This window comes from Sceloporus undulatus, chromosome 5 (genome assembly GCF_019175285.1).
Source record: "Sceloporus undulatus isolate JIND9_A2432 ecotype Alabama chromosome 5, SceUnd_v1.1, whole genome shotgun sequence".
NCBI classification, from domain to species: domain Eukaryota; kingdom Metazoa; phylum Chordata; class Lepidosauria; order Squamata; family Phrynosomatidae; genus Sceloporus; species Sceloporus undulatus.
Genome location: NC_056526.1, coordinates 112,279,576 through 112,296,598, shown reverse-complemented (window position 1 = coordinate 112,296,598; position 17,023 = coordinate 112,279,576).

Below are 17,023 nucleotides of genomic sequence, written 5' to 3'. Positions count from 1 at the left end.
CACCTTCTGAGCCTTCCCCTCCAGAAAAGACTACAATCACTGCATAGTAGTGCCCCCAAGTCACATCCCAGAAAGATGGCTCAGAAGGATACCATGGTCGATGGTATCAAAAGCCGCTGAGAGATCCAGCAGGACCAACAGGGACATACGCCCCCTGCCCAGTTCCCTGTGAAGGTCATCCATCAAGGCGACCAAAGCTGTCTCTGTACCATAGCCAGACCTGAAGCCAGACCTGAAGCCAGATTGAAGTGGATCTAGATAATCAATTTCATCCAGAAATCCCTGGAACTGGGAGGCCAACACGCGCTCTAGAATCTTGCCCAAGAACGGAATGTTAGAAACTGGCCAATAGTTATATAGAATGGTGGGATCCAGGGAGGTCTTTTTCAGTAATGGCTTCACCACAGTCTCCTTTAGGCAGGATGGAAGTTTGCCTTGCTGCAGTGAAGCATTCACTACTCCCTTTAACCACTCAGTCCCCCTCTAGCTAATTTCAGAAACCAGGAAGGGCAAGGATCCAGTATGGACGTGGTGGCCCTCACTTTTCCAAGGATCTTATCCACATCCTCAGGCTGCACACATTGAAATTTATCCAATACTATGGGACAAGCAGGTGCTATGATTACATCCACTGGACCTGTCTCAACTACAGCATCCAAGTCAGAGCAAATCTGAACAATTTTGTCTGCAAAGTGTTTTGCAAATTCCTCACAGCCAGCTGTTCAGTGGTCTATGTTTCCTTCTTGGGTCCAGAATGTAAGAGGCCTCTGACCACAGCTCTGCTGGATGACACTGTATAGACACAATGGTGGCAGAGAATTATAATTTCTTCGCTGCCTTCATTGCCATGGCATAGGCTTTCCAATGGGCCTTAGCCAATTTTTAGTCAATTCACTCCGAGTCTTTTGCCATCGTCGCTCTAGTCCCCGTCCCACTCATGGCCACCAGCTCCCTAGTGAACTAGGGGGCATATTTGGCTCCAGTTCATGGGAGGGGACATTTAGGAGCAATCGTGTCCACCACTCTGACCATTTCCCTATTCCAGAGATCTGCCAGGGCTTCGACAAGATCACCTGCCAAGTCAAATGGAAACTCCCCAAGAGCCATCAGGAATCTGTCTGGATCCATAAGTCTCCTGGGGTGGACCATGTTAATTGTCTCCCTACCCCTGCAGAGGCTGTAATCCCAGTGAGTCGAAAACCCTACCAGGTAGTGATCAGTCCATGACAACGGAACTACAGACAGTTTCTCCACTCCCAGATCACTATCATCCTGCCCAGAACAGAAGATCAGGTCCAGAGTGTATCCTGCAGCATAGGTGGCCCCTGAATATTACCTGGGACAGCCTCTTGGTTGTCATGGCAGACATGAAGTCCAGAGCTGCTCCTGATACAGCCATCTCTGCATGGATGTTGAAATCCCCCAGGACAAGAAGCCGAGGGGACTCCAATGTCACTGCAGAGACTAACTCAGCCAGCTCAGGTAAGACACTGTTGTGCAGTGGGGTGGATGGTACACCAACAGAATCCCTATTCTGATCTGGCCACTTGGAAGAATTACTAAGGAGAGTTTTAAAAGAAAGTGCAAAGTCTAGGTTTACTCCTGAAAATTAAGAAAACAAAAATAATGAGCTAGGATGATCTACATAAATTAAACATAGATGATGAATAAATTGAAATAGTGAAAGATTTCCCATACCTTGGATCAAATATTGATCAGAATGGAGACTGTAGTCACAAAATCAGAAGAAAAATAGGATTGGGAAGGATAGCTATTAAAGAACTAGACAAGATCCCAAAGAGTAAAGATATACAACTGAATACTAAACCTAGAATCAACTAAGATGGGTATTCCCCATCACCATGTATGGATGTGAGAGCTGGACAATGAAGAAAGCTAATAGGGAAAAAAATCATTTTATTTGAGTTGTGATGCTGGAAAAGAGTGCCCAGGATACTATGAATGGTCAAACAGACAAATAAATTGATCCTTGAACAGATCAAGCCTGTTCTCTCCCTGGAAGCTAAGGTGATGAAACTGAGGCTATCATACTTTAGCTAAATCCTGAGAAGGCACAACTCACTGGAAGAAAACAATTATACTAGGGAAGGTAAAAAGTATTAAAAACAGAGAAAGACTACATGCCAGATAGCTGGACTCAATGAGGGAGATCACTGGCCTGACTCTGCAGGACCTAAGCAGAGCACTGCAGGATAGGGAGTCTTGGAAATGTCTCATTCATAGGGTTGCCATGAGTCAGGGTCTACTCAAGGGCAGTTAACAACAACAAATATGTTTTTTTAATGGTTATTGAGCAGGAAGTTATTCATAGGTATTCAGTATCTCATTGTGCAATAACACCCCTCCCACCCCCACCCCCCGTCTGTTTAATGGTTGAAAGTGAACCTATAACCAATTTGTATCTGGGGGAGGACAAGAGATATCCAGCCAGTATCAGGCTGTGCTGTGCTGGAAGCAGTGGTACACACACTGATAATCTCTCATCTTGATTTCTGTAACACACTCTACATGGGACTCCCCTTGTACTAAGTTCGGAAGCTTCAACTGGTTCAAAATGCAGCAGCCAGATTGGTCACCGGTTTGTCCAGGTTTGACCATATAACACCTGTCCTAAAATTTCTTCACTGGCTGCCGATTAACTTATGGGTGCAATACAAGGTGTTGGTTATTACCTTTAAAGCCCTACACGGCTTGGGCCTGAGTTACTTGCGGGAACGCCTCTCCCTACACAATCTGCCTCACACTCTCAGAAACACTGGGAAGAATGTGTTAGAACATCAGTCAACTAGGTTGAAATTGGAAGTGTTTAAAAGGGCACTTAAGATGGATCTCTTCTGGTGAGCTTACCTACCTGACCTTATATAAGAGACACCTTCAGACCATTCTATGAATCTACTGCATTACCACTTGACAATGAGTTAGTTTTAAAGATTAATTGTATTTTTTGATGTATTTTTATATTATTTTATTACTGATGTATGTGTTTTAGTGGACTGTAATCCCACCTCGATGCATCTGGGAGGTGTGGGAAAATATAAATAAATTATTATTATTATTATTATTATTATTATTATTATTATTATTATTATTATTATTATTATTATTATTATTTATGCAGATGGGAGACGTTGCCATCTTCTGGATCTCTATTTCTGTCCAGGGAGTTGGGAGGACAGATGTTTTCCCGGCTTCATCTAACTGACTCTTGGTGTGCACTCTGGCATCAAATAGATCAATGGTGCATGAAAGGGGAGAGGGTATGTAGTTTGTTGCCAGAGCATTATGCTTCAACAAGCCCATATAGGATAACATTTACTGTGGGTTTCATAAAAGGCTTTCTCTTTTTCCTTCCAGCCACAGTTGAATCAAGGTTGAATCACTCATAAATTATTATTTAACCCTTTCATATTTCAATCTACATAGCCTTTGGAAGATAATGTAAAGAGTATCCTGAGAGATAAATTGTGTACATTTAATCTTATAGACACAGGCTTAAATAAAGTTAACTTCACACTGTCTTCTCCCTGGCAATAATTCTCCATCCACATAGTAATTTGCACGAAAGGCACTACTTACTGACAATAGAACTTTTATGGATATGTCAGTTCAGAAATTCAGGGCAATGCCTAGTAGGAAAATGGTATGGGAAAGAAAGAGTTAACCCACCTCCACTTGTAGTACCACTTTTTGTGAAAATGTTTTATGGACATTTATGGACATGCTTAGCATATCTTGTAGGTTGATCAAAAGAATTATAGATTTACATTCCTTGAACCTTCATGGTGCTTCTATGTATTTCTGAAACTTGCTTTTCTCCTACTATGTTTTATTTATTCTACAAGTAGGATATATGCCGTTTTGGTGTAATTGTACTATACCAAGTTATTTTCCTTTCTGTTACAGTAACACCAGCTAGTGTTCCAAAATTTAAAATTGGCTACTGCTGCTATCAACGTCAAGCCAAATTGTACTCTGACTAATTCGTTGTCCCCATTTGTTTCATCTTCAAGCTGATAACACATGTGGAGGGCTACTATTTATTAAGCCAAAACAAACTTCATAGCTTCTATTGGACAAAATAGTCATTAAAAAAACCCTAAAATTCCATCAAAATAAAGCCAAAACCTGTTAAGTGTATGGAAGTCTACAAGAGGTTTATATGCAAAACTACCAATGTAAGCATGAACTAGACATTGAAGCTTTCTTTTCTCTTTTTCTTATTATTCTCACTTAACATAGCAGGTGTTTAAAAACACAATTCATCTGAGTGCATATGCTGTCACATTCAGAAGAGGAAAGCTGTGAAGGAAAATAGCTGCTGGCTAAAGCATCTCTGGAGGAAATTCCTATAGCTAAACCAAAATATTTCTCTCTCCTTCCTCCAATTTCCTTCATGGTATGCATAGGAGACAATATGCACAAACTCCAGTCGACATAGGCACAAATGAGGTGAGTTCTATCCAGTAATGATCTCCAACATGTGTCAAGGTCAGCAGGAGTGAACACATTGGCACTCGCATATGAGAATGTCTACATAAAGAAAAGGAAGTCACTTCAATAGCATGCCAATACTTCACTTTGCTTCTTTGATCTCTTTTCTCAGAAATCCAACATTGGCAAGCTATACTTTGCTAATTCTTAGTGATGGTGGTGGATTTTGAAAGTATTGAGAAATGTATAAAGAAGCCTCCATTGTCAGGGTAATGATGAACAAATACACTGAGAAAGCATTCTCCTCAATACTGTAATTTTATGTTGCATCTCTGTATTAGAGCAAACAGAAAGGAGACAAGCTCCACATGCTCTAAGATGGTCATCTGTTATTCAGGGTTTATTCCGTGTTTAAAAAGTCCAACATGTTTTGGCCACACCAGGCTTTCTTCAGGGGCTGAAAACAAATTCAAATACATTTAAAATACAGTATCTTAAAAGATAGGACACCACTCACTTTATAGAAAGAATTTATAATAATAAAGAAAAAAATCTAAAAAAAAAAAAGAGAGAGAGAGATAGAATAGATTCTAAAACTGAAATCCTTGGTGCCGGTAGGTTTATATAACAGAGAAATTATGTATCAAAACACATGTACGGGTATAAAGGTAATATAATTCTTTAATGATATGACTAGTGTGAGCAAATGTCAGAAGAGGTCTGGTTCCTTTATTTCTATGGTCCTGTAATTTGGAGAGTGGTAACAACTTCAGTGATTTCTCTCAAAGGGTATGTATAACTTTTATAAGTTCTATAAGGATATTTGTATATCATCGTTTGCTGAGTATTGTCCTATCTTTTTAAATACTATATTTTAAGTGTATTTATGGCCCAATACACACCGCCTGCAAAAGGCGGGTGGGAGCCGTCTCTCTTTGCTGTGCAGCATTACCACAGCAACCAAATGGTGCAGTACCACTGCACAGCAAAAAAGGAGTGCTTAGAAGCAGCTCCTGTTTGCTCCGCAGCAGCGACATAGCAAAGCACCATAGGATGGCTCAGTTACATTGCAGCTGCACAGCACCATTTGCATGCTGCACAGCTGTGATGACATTGATGTGTGCAACGTGTGGGCGGGGCCATGCAATCATGGCGCCCCCCACACATACCAGGGTTAGGGAGCATGCGGTTGGTGCACACTCCCTAACCCTAGTATCGCCGGGAACATGGCACATTTGGGCAGTCTGTACCCCGCCTATATTAGTTTTCAGCCCCTGAATAAGGCTTGGTATGGCTGAAACATGTTGAGCTTTTTAAACACTGAATAAACCCAGAATAAGTCCCAAACTGTGAACAGCTCTCAAATGCTACACAGTTTTCAACAACTTTGTTATGGCAAGGAGAAATACATTACAATAATTCATACTTGCCTATGAGATTGAACTTTTTGAAGACTTCTATTCTTAATCCACACACACCCCCACCCAATTTCTTTGGTCCATGAAGCTGAGAAGCTGATCCAAGGCTTTTTCCCCTCCCACCATCACTATAGGCAGTGTTCTCATACCTATATTCCCATACTAAATCCTCATTGCTATCAACCGAACAACAACCTACAGCTTAATAAAACATTAAAAATGACCTATTAATCTCACAACTGGACAGTAAAAGAGTAGGACTTGTGATTCTGAACCCTGTAAGAAAAATAATGAGTTTTGGAGTAAATCCAGATTGAGTTAAATGTATACTTTAAAAAACAACAACCAGATACAGCACACACTATAACATATTTGTTTGCTTTATAAAAAGCAAGGGGTCACAGAAAAAAGCACAAATACTTTTTCTCAAACGCTTATGTTTTTTCCCTTGTTGCCTGGTATACATATTTAACTCTGGTATAACAGATTAGCATTCCAGATAACATAGGTTAGCATTCTTCTCACTTTATTGTCAATTTATTTTTGGGTTTTCTTCATCCTTTTCATTAAACAATAAGTGCACTGGGTCCAATCCAGTTCTTGACTCTAGCATAGGGATAGCGGGCTTTAATTTACTATGGTCCCAATCCAGTCCCCTATCATACCAAAATTTGATCAATTTAGAGAGCTATTTTAAGGTAAATTACAAACATTCAGGGAGAATCTAAAATTTGGACATCATAAGGTAACTCCTCTCAACATGTTTTTTTTTCCTTCCTCAGATCGGAATGTGTGAGCAGTCTCAATTGTGTTGTACTTCTCTGACTCCCACCTACTTTCTCTACCCTCTGTCTTCAGTTGTTCTTTTCCCCTTTCCCCCCAAAGGGCTTCTCATTTTCTTTGTTTTAGGTGATGTTTTGGGACAAAACATATCATTGACAGATAGCTAAAATTGGTAGATCCCTCCCACTTATGATTATAGACTTCTCCATCATCCATACCATTACCAGATATATCTTATCCAGACTGTCCAAAAGCCTTGAGATTTGGTAGATTATTCTGAGTTTGGCTAACACGTCTAGTAACAGGTGCCCCTTCCTATGCATCCTTAATATATTGAGGCTTTTTTCTTTGCTTCTTTGTCTGAAAGGAAGTATGGTGTTAGTAGAATTAACTCTAGGCAGTGATGTAAGAAATAATCATGTTTCATCCGTAGTGATGAAAAGTCTTGGAATTTGTTGAGGGTTGTTCCTTGGCTGAAAAGTTTTTTAAAAATGAAAATATAAAACCTATTCTCCTCTTGTTCCAGTCTATTGCAGGTGAATTGCCAGGACCAGGACCAACATATGGTTCTATTGTCTCCTTTGCCTCAGTTCTTCCTTGGATGTCTGAGCATCACTTTAATGACATGATGAATGAGCTTGTGCACTTTCCCAAAGAGTTACTCCTTCATGTTTTCAGTATATATCAGGAAAGGGTTTCAGATAGCCTTAAATCTCTCCTTATAAGGCATGGTTTCCAGACCCTTCACCATTTTGATCTCCCTTCTCTGGACACACTATAGCTTGTCAAAATCTTTTTTGAACTGTGGTGCACAGAACTGGACAAAGTATTCCAGGTGAAGCCTGACCAAATCAGGATAGAGTGGCATTATTACGTCCCTTGATCTAGACACTATACTGTACTTCTATTGCAGCCTAGAATTGTATTGGCCTTTTTAGCTGCCACGTCACACTGTTGATTCATGTTCAACTTGTGGTCTACTAGGAGTCCTAGATCCCTTTCATGTGTAGTCTTGTTAAGCCATGTGTCTCTCATGTTATATCTATGTATTTCATTTTTTCTGCTTAAGTGCAGTAGCTTACATTTCTCCCTGTTGAAATTCATTTTGTTAGTTTTGGCTCAACTTTCTAATCTATTAATATCATTTTGAATATTGATCCTATCCTCTAGGGTATTAGCTAGTCCCCCTAATTTGGTGTCATCTGCAAATTTGATAAGCATGCCCTCTATTCTTTCATCCAAGTCATTGATAAAGATGTTGAATCACACTGGGCCTAGACAGAACCCTGTGGTCACTTCTCTGCAGGATGAAGAGGAGCCACTGGTGAACACCCTGGTAAGTGTTCAAGAAGAACTGAGGAATTACCACTGAAAACTAAAAAGGGGATACACAGATGTGCCTAGACACATATGGGTTGAAGAAATATTGTTCAATGAAAGAGGAGTCAATTACAGGCCAAGAAAAGCAAGTACAGTGGACCCTCCTTATCCGCAGACTTGCCATCTATGGATCCCAGCATCTGCAGATGGCAATCCCCCAGTTTGCAGCCTTCCTCCTCCTCCTCCTCCTCCTCCTCATTTTTGTCCTCTGCCACCTCCTCCTCCTCCTTGCAATAGCTGCTGCTGCCATCTTCATTCTCCTCTTTCTGGTAGTCGGCCACTTCTCCTCCTCTTCCTTGCAATTTCTGCCACTGCCCAAGAAAAACAGCTTCTGCCAATGGCAGCACAGACCATCACAGCCCCACAGGCAGCCACCCAGTCTGGAAGAAACTGCTCTTCTCAGGCAGTGGCAGCAATTGCAAGGAGAAGGAGGAGGAGGGTGGCGGGAGCAGCAGCTGCTGCAAACTGGGCAGGAATTTAAGCATCTGGAGATTTTGGTCTGCAACAGATCCCCAATGGATACTGAGGTCCCACTGTATGAAGGAGCAGAACTGTGAGGGCATACAGGAGAGTTGAAGTGAATGCTTACTCACTGCTTTTAAATAACCATCCAAATCTTTGGCTGAAAACTCAAAATATCTAACATGATTTGCTGTTTATAGCTTTGTGATCTGCATGTGTCTCTTTCAATTTCCTTTCCTGCAATAGATTTAAGGAGCTTCCTATTTTATCCATGTGTATAATGCAAAACCCACACACATAATTATGTTAATGGACAAGTGCTTTTTGGCTGGGCTGCTCACCGATGTATATTATCCATGATCTGCTCCAATACTTCACAAAAATATAATTGCATAGAGGGCTTCATAGCATTGTCCTCTAATAGGCTTATGACTATTTTATGAATTGATTGTAACATTCCCAGTGCTCCAAGAGTAATCCGACCTACGATTTTACTACACTGAGATGTTTATTAGGCTAGGCTGCCTGTAGAATCATGAAAGATTTACTGCCCTTGTTTACATAAAAAAAGTACTATTAACCATCACTTTCTTTTTAAAGAAAGCTTGTGTAATGTTAAAATACCTTATTGATTTCAATTGTTTTTAAAAGTTCATGTTAACATTAACAAAAATGCAAAAAAAAATTGAATTTGAGGAGAATTTCACAGAAAACTACCACCTAGGATAGGAAAAGTTGCATCTTGACCTAGCTTTTCATTAATGTCAAGAGTCTAGACCCACTTTTGAAGGTTTACATTTTCTGCACCCTGAAATTGAAATATACAGAGAGTGTGGGGGATGGAGGTTAACTTTTAAAATCACCTGTTTTCACACTGCATATGCTCTTGTGTGGACAAATGACTGTGTAGTGATAAAGATCAGGTTAATCAAAATTAAAATAAAGAGGATGAGATCCAGATTCAAGTTCATGTTGACTGAAGCAATGCACTCACTGGAGGTCTGGGAATGGTAAGTAGCTCTCCCCCCACCCCGCCCCCCATCTGTGTAATTGATTAGCTGTGTGGTATATCTGTGGGTTGTGCAGTAAAGTAGACATTGTGCAAAGAAATATCTCTTTCCTCAATGCCTCACTCTTCCTTTCCCAAAAGTATTTATAGTGGTGTAATTAAACCAATGTAATATACCACATTTAGAGCACAATTCTAACTGGCAAAGAGGATACTGTGCTGAATCTGAATGACTCCCAACCTAAAATGGATGAGTGCTAGCATGGTGTAGTAGTTTAAGCATTGGACTACAATCTTGGACAAATCCCTCTTTGACCATGGAAACCTACAGGGTGACTGTGAGCAAGTTACTTTCTCAGCCTCAGAGGAAGACCAAAGACAACCCCCTCACTGAACAAATCACACTAAAAAACCTAGGATAAGTTTCCTTTAGGGCCACAACGAATCACAAACAACTTGAAGGTACACAATAACAGCAATTAAGAAAGTTGGGAATTATCCATAATATTTGTTTTGACATTGTAGCTGAATCCCTGGAGTGGAGGTTTAAATATGTCATAACCTGGCTCTTCCCTTCTGTTGTTTCTCCTCTTTCCACTTTTAGCTCTTTGCTCAGTAGATTATAGCTAACAGAGTGGTTTAGGCAGCAGATCTTTCTCTCATCAGACCTGTGAAATCAGTAGTAGATGAGATTTCTGTCAGCTGAACAGCATTCCTGTCAGCAAATGGATTTATGCCTAATCCCAACTCCTAACAGACAATGAAGCTTGGAATTAGGATGCATTGTTATATAACAACTGGAAGAGAGGAAATCTGCAAACACTAGATCAAACTGGCAGCATGCTCAGCAAAATCCTATTTTCTATACTATGGGAAGGCTGCTAGGATCTTATAAATGTGAAGATCAATGCTCAGAAACTGATCTGGACATCCCAATTCAGAACATTGATAGTTTATGAAATTGATAGATTATGAAATAATTCTGATCCTTGTGGGTATTAATACGTAACTTAGCTGCTGCTGGCAAAATGTCATGGTAGTGATCAACTGCCATTCATATTCATTGGCCAATAAACCCCAATGGCTAGATAGAGACTACAGAATGCCACACATATATATGTGTGTGTGTGTGTGTGTGTGTGTGTACGTACACACACACACACACACGTAATAGTTCATATTTTTTTTCTGTAGGAAACTGACCTGCAGGTTACTAATTCTCGGGCATTTTTATGCATATATTTCAGTGAGCACAAAAGAGCAAAAGGCTACATCACTGTCAGAATATACCTTTTGCAGAAACTTCTAGTTTAATCTGGAAAGGGCACAACTATGAAGCATTTTTTGGCAGAAAGTAAAGGGTGTCTGATCATTCATACACTGTTGTTTGTTAGTTTGACTATGAGAATAATCTTGAATGAGAAATGACCGGCATTTTCCCCCCTGCTCCTACAGTTTTATTTTTCTATTCTGTCCTTGAGGCTTCTCCTTTCAAAAAGCCTTTCTACAAGTGAAAGTTAAAAGAAAATAATACAAGAGGAGAAACCTAAGAAATCTTGAAAAAATTAAAATAATCCAAAGTAAACAAAGATTTATTTTCAACTCACAAGAAACAGGAGAGCTGTGACTACTTAAAGGCATTCGCTGTGTTGGCAACTTCAGTGTTGAAGTCTTGGAACATTTTAATTTAAGCCTAATTATAAAGTCAGTTGAAAACTAGCATACTCACACATGATATAAGAATAAGTGGTCCTACGATGATAGATGATTTTCACAAGACGAGGATATAAAAATCTGGGCACTTCACCATCAGTATGAATATCCTACAGTTATAAGAAGTACAAACAAAACAAACTGAAATTTCTGAGATCTTCTCTCTGGTGGTTAAAAAATGACCCAGGTCTTAACTGCCCTCTATAGTGTTAGATTGTACTTTGACCATAGACAATAGATTTATTTGATCCATTAACAAGGATGAGGTTAACCTGGTAGAAGATTTGTTTTTACTGAAAGTAACAAATGCCATCCCTTTATGGGACTGGAGTAATGGAAGTATTTTGAAATCTTTGAAAGAAAATGATAATGTAACAGACGGTGTTTCAAATCAAATTTTAATGCCACCGAGATAAAGTATTGAGAGCAATTAACAGAATAATTGATCATGACATAAATATGATAAAAGGGCTCTACCGCCCGCTGAGTTTCAGACACTCTGATCCCTCACGCCCTGCTTGGTGCCATCTTGGCACATGTCCCATATACATGCTCTGGGAAGACACAGGACAGCTTGGGATGCAAAGGACTTGTGGGGATGGAGCTCCTTCTCCTTTTCCCCGAGGAGCTCTGGGAAGACACAGGAGAGCTTGGGAGGCAAAGGGACTTGTGGGGATGGAGGCTCCTTCTCCTTTTCCCAGAGGAGCTCTGGGAAGACACAGGAGAGCTTGGGAGGCAAAGGGACTTGTGGGGATGGAGGCTCCTTCTCCTTTTCCCAGAGGAGCTCTGGGAAGACAAGGAGAGCTTGGGAGGCAAAGAGAGTTGGGCAGATGGAGGCTCCTTCTCCTTTTCCCAGAGGGGAAAAGCACCTAAGTGATTGATTGACTACTTAAAAACAAAACAAAACAGAAAAACAGGTTTGAAAGACGCAAATGGGAATGGGGAACAGATGCATCAAAATGCATCAAAGCTACTGATGTCATTGTGACGTCAAATCGCCTAAGCCCTTGATTGACAGCTGCTTAAAAAAAGAGGTTCCAGAAGGGCAATGGAAACGCGGAGCAAATTACTCCGCGTTTCCATTGCCCTTCTGTAAAAATACAGCAGGGAAAAATCCAATGGGAACGAAAACATGGGTCAAAATAAATTGAGTCATTTTGCAGCCTTTCCTAATGGGAACAAAGGAACAGATTCGATTAGGACTCGGAAAAAAAATTCGAGCCAGAATCGCAACAATATACGTCGCTTTTTGTGCCCAGTGGGAATGGGGCCAAAGAATATGGATAAATCAAGAAAACTTCATTTGGTCCTATTGAGAAGAATCAGATGCCAATATCTGCAAACCATGATGACCCTATTCACCCCTGAATTAACTGCTCTTCTGCTGGCAATGGAAAATTAGATAGCCAGGATCTCTGAGAAATAATGTCTAAAAATATCTTTTTTAAAAAATCTCTCAAAACAATCTAAAAAATAACCCCTTCTCCGTAAAGAGAAGTCACCCTCCTGAGATGTGTATTGCCAGTCTTCAATCCCCCAGGATAATAAGAAAAGTAAGACCTGGAATTTAATTCTAGTTAAAAATAAATTGGCCATCAGTAACTACTCTAAACCTTGAGGCAAGTTATCTCAGTCTGCACAAAGGGATCACCTGATAATATATTGGATTCTGTGGCTTATGGGATTCTTACCAGAAATTCTCCAGGTGGAGTATTTGTCAACCTTCCCTGCGCTACCCGGGTGCCATATTTGTGTGTGCCAGTTCAGACACTGTGCCAAAGGGGCATGATCAAGGCGTCCGGTATTGGTTATTGTGCCGCTTCAGAGGCACAAAAAGGAGCCGGAAAAACTGGCTCCTTTTTGTGCTCTGTGGAGGCCGGATCGGTGCCAGGGCGTGCAATTTAAGCTTTTAAATTCAGGTCACTTTAAGTGCTTTAAGTGCTGTAGCACCATCCTAAGATTTTTAGTTTTATAAGGTCTATAACTTTGCCAGAGAGTGCTGCTGCCCCACAAAACTACAAAGTCCATGTTTCTGTAGGATGGAACCATGGCAGTTAAAATGGCATCAAACTCCATTATTTCTATAGTATAGAGGCACCCAAAGTCTTTTTGAGGGGGAGGGAGTTTAGATGGAAATCTTTGTATATTTTTCACCAGCATTTTTCTTAACACAGGTAGGCTTTTGTATGTAGTTTTACATTAAACTCCTTGTTTCCAAATTTATTTATTTATTTACTAATATTTACTCTTATGTTCACTAACACATCATTTTTAGATGATTATTGGAGAGCTCTATTAGAATATTTCTATCTAATGCTAAAGGGTTTTTTTTTGCAGGGCAGAGAAATGTTTGGTCACATCTCAGAAACAATGCACGCAACACACCTGCAGCTTCAAGTAATATTGTTCAAAACACCAATTTACTATTTCACTGGGTATGCCTATCAATCAATGCACATATATTAACAGCATATTAAACATAATAATAATGCAAGAAGTACCTGACCTTCAGTAATTACAGATAAACGCACACATTCAACACTGAAGCAAAAGTCCAAAGCAGTGCTGTAGAAATTCTACACAAAAAGAGAGGCAAAGACAGTGAATCTCTTACACACTCAAATTGGTCAATATCAGTTTACATTATGACACTTAAGAAATGACGCAGTAATTTGAAAATGGAGGGGTCGCAAAATAGTCCATCTACAACTTGAAATGCAAAGGAATGTTCTTGTTTCATATTGTCAAAACCTCTATAGATACTGCTGTCAGCCTGGAGCAAAAGGGAGCCCCAGGGTCACTGAAACAAAATGCACGTTAGTAGTAGTAGCAAGGAATTTTTTTTTATTTTATTTTTTTGCTCTCATATTGCAGCCTATTGGGATATGTAATTATAAGTGACTTCTGCTAAAAATAATCTGTGCCAGCATCTAAAGGTGCCTAGGGAAATGGATGTCAGCTGGCTTTTTATGGATTGCAGTGGTGTGCACCAGTGACTAATACTTTTCAGGGTGTTTATAGAGGCATTAGTTTTCAATTCCCGTTGGTCAGGTATATGTTATAAGTCTACCTGAATGCATATATCAATTTTGCTTCTGCTGCCACAGACTCCTCCTCCTCCTCCCACTCCTCCTTGGGTGATGCTATTTATTGTGATAACAACAACAACAAAATATCCTTAAAATTAAAGTTACCAAACAAAAAATGGTTGGAAAAACATAGTTCTGCGGTATTGCAAGATGCCAGGCTGGAGAAACGTAGTAGAACTATAATAATTTGTATTACTATGTAAAGCAAGACATTATTTTTCTACTGCTCCAAGGAAAAGATAGGGCCTTCAGTTGCACTGCAGGGATTAATATTTCTCCTCACCCCTAAGCAGCAGCAGCAGCAGCAACAACAACAACAACACTAAGGATGTTGTTATTTCGTAGGCTAAGGGCTACAGGAAGATGGGACCCCATTTTCTCAGCTGGCAGATTGGGAAAGTAAATTATCTTTTCCAGTTATTGCAGGTGTGGGGAAAGTGAATCTCAAACCAATTTTTGTAGCCTTCAAGCCCTTCAATTTTCCTAAACCATCCCTTTTCAGACCAAAAATACAGGGTGAATGATTTTCCTGGGAGCTTCTAGGAATGGCAGGTCACCTTTTAAATAGGTTGCATGGTACAGTACTCTGGCATTGTTCTCCATCAAAAAGATACTTTCTTCCCCCCCAAAAAAACCCCTGTAATTGTGTTTTTCTTTTTTTATTATTAACAAAAAACATTTAAACATATAAAATAAGAGTGTAAACAATAATCTCACACATACATTCCTCTTCCATTGACAACTTTTTTCCTCATGCATTGGCTTCTACTCTAGCATGCCTTGGCAATTAATTTATGCCGTTGCACTGTCCCTTATCATATACCTAAACTTGATTCTATCATATATTTATAAAGTCATATAAGCATCAGAAATATAGAGACTAAATATTTTCAATGTATTTAGTCTGTAAATGCAATAGTTGCAAGTTTCCTCCATATATCATTTACATAAGTCATGATAAGTCATATAGGGGCTGTACAAGCTATGCTGCCCCTGGAAGTGCTGGGTTGGGGATGCGGCAACCAGACGCCACACCTCCAACCAGATGGAAAAAGGAGCTGGACACTGCTCATGAAGGATGTTGGATGCTGTGCATGAGGGACGTCATCATGGTGCACCCCATGTAAATGAGCGTGTGCAAGATGGTGGAGGAAGAAGGGCTAAAAGCATGTAAACACTCCGCCCTCCCTCAGCCCTACTGAGCAGGCATGCTGACATAAACTGCCGGTCTGTAATTCCCCATAGCTGTGTTTTTTTCATGTATTCTCCCAGAAGGTCTCAGATGCAAAAATAAATAAATAAATAAATAAATAAATAAATAAATAAATAAATGGCCCCCAGTCTGATTACAAGGTAGTCATACAGTGTCCCAATCCTAACTTAATAGATGAACCAGCCTAGTTACACCCATGGTTTGCTGCTATTCATGTTAGACAGTGTCCCTTAGTTCTTCACTCATAGTTGAGGCCAGACTGTGCTTCCCTTTGACTCTTTATTGTCAGGATAATTAGACTGAGGAACAGACCGCAGTATCTGTTGTTGGTGTTGTTAACTGCCTTTGAGTCAACCTCAACTTATGGCAACCCTATGAATAAGATATCTCCAAGAACCCCTGTTCTCAGTCTCTCTGTTCAGTTCCTGCAAGTTCAGGCCCATGACCTCTTGACTGAGTCTAGCCATCTGACATGTAGCTTTCCTCTCTTTCTACTGACTTCTACCTTCCCTAGCATCATTTCTAATGAGTAATGCCTTCTCATGATGTGGCATGATGTGATCATCTTGGCTTGCAGTGATTCAGGCCTGATCAATGCAGATGACACCCAACTCTGTCTCTCTTTCCCATCTGATTCCAAGGAAGCTTTCTCTGTACTGAACCAGTGTCTGTGGTCAGTAATGGACTGGATGAGGGCAAACAAATTGAAGCTCAATTCAGACAAGACAGAGGTGCTCATGGTAAGTTGTGAGGCAGATCAGGGAACAGGGACTCTGCCTGTGCTGGATGGGGTTATACTTCCCCTGAAATCTCAGACTCGCAGCGTGGATGTACTCCTGGACTCTACTCTGAGCCTGGATGCCCAGGTCTCAGCAGTGGCCAGGAGCACATTTACACAGGTAAACTTAGTGCACCAGCTGTGCCTGTTACCTGACACGTCAGATCTGGCTACGGTGACACATGCCTTGATTACATCCCATTTGGACTACTGTAATTCACTCTACATGGGGCTGCTTTGGAAACTGTTCAGAAATGTCAGCAAGTGGAAAACACCACAGCAAGAAGGCTGACTAGGGCCAGATTTGGGGAGCATATAACTCCCTTGCTTAAACAGGTTCGTTGACTACCACTTCCAGGCACAATTCAAAGTGCTGGTCGTGACCTATAAAGCCCTACATGGCTTAGGCTCAGACTATTTGAGAGACTGTATCTCTCCATATGAACCAGCTAGAGCCCTAAGATCTTCAGGAACTTTCTCTTGGCCCCGCCATCATCACAGGCTCGCCTGGTGAGGACCACAAGAGAGATCCTTCTCGGTGGCAGCTCCCACCCTCTGGAATGCCCTTCCATGAGAAGCGAGGCTGGCCCCCTCACTACTTTTGTCAGCAAGTAAAAACCATTTTATTCAGGCAGGCTTTTAATGTGCAGTCATGGGATGGCTTTTATATGAAGTGTTTGTTAAATGGGGTGAGTATTTTGGTTTTAACGTTTGTAATTTTATGTT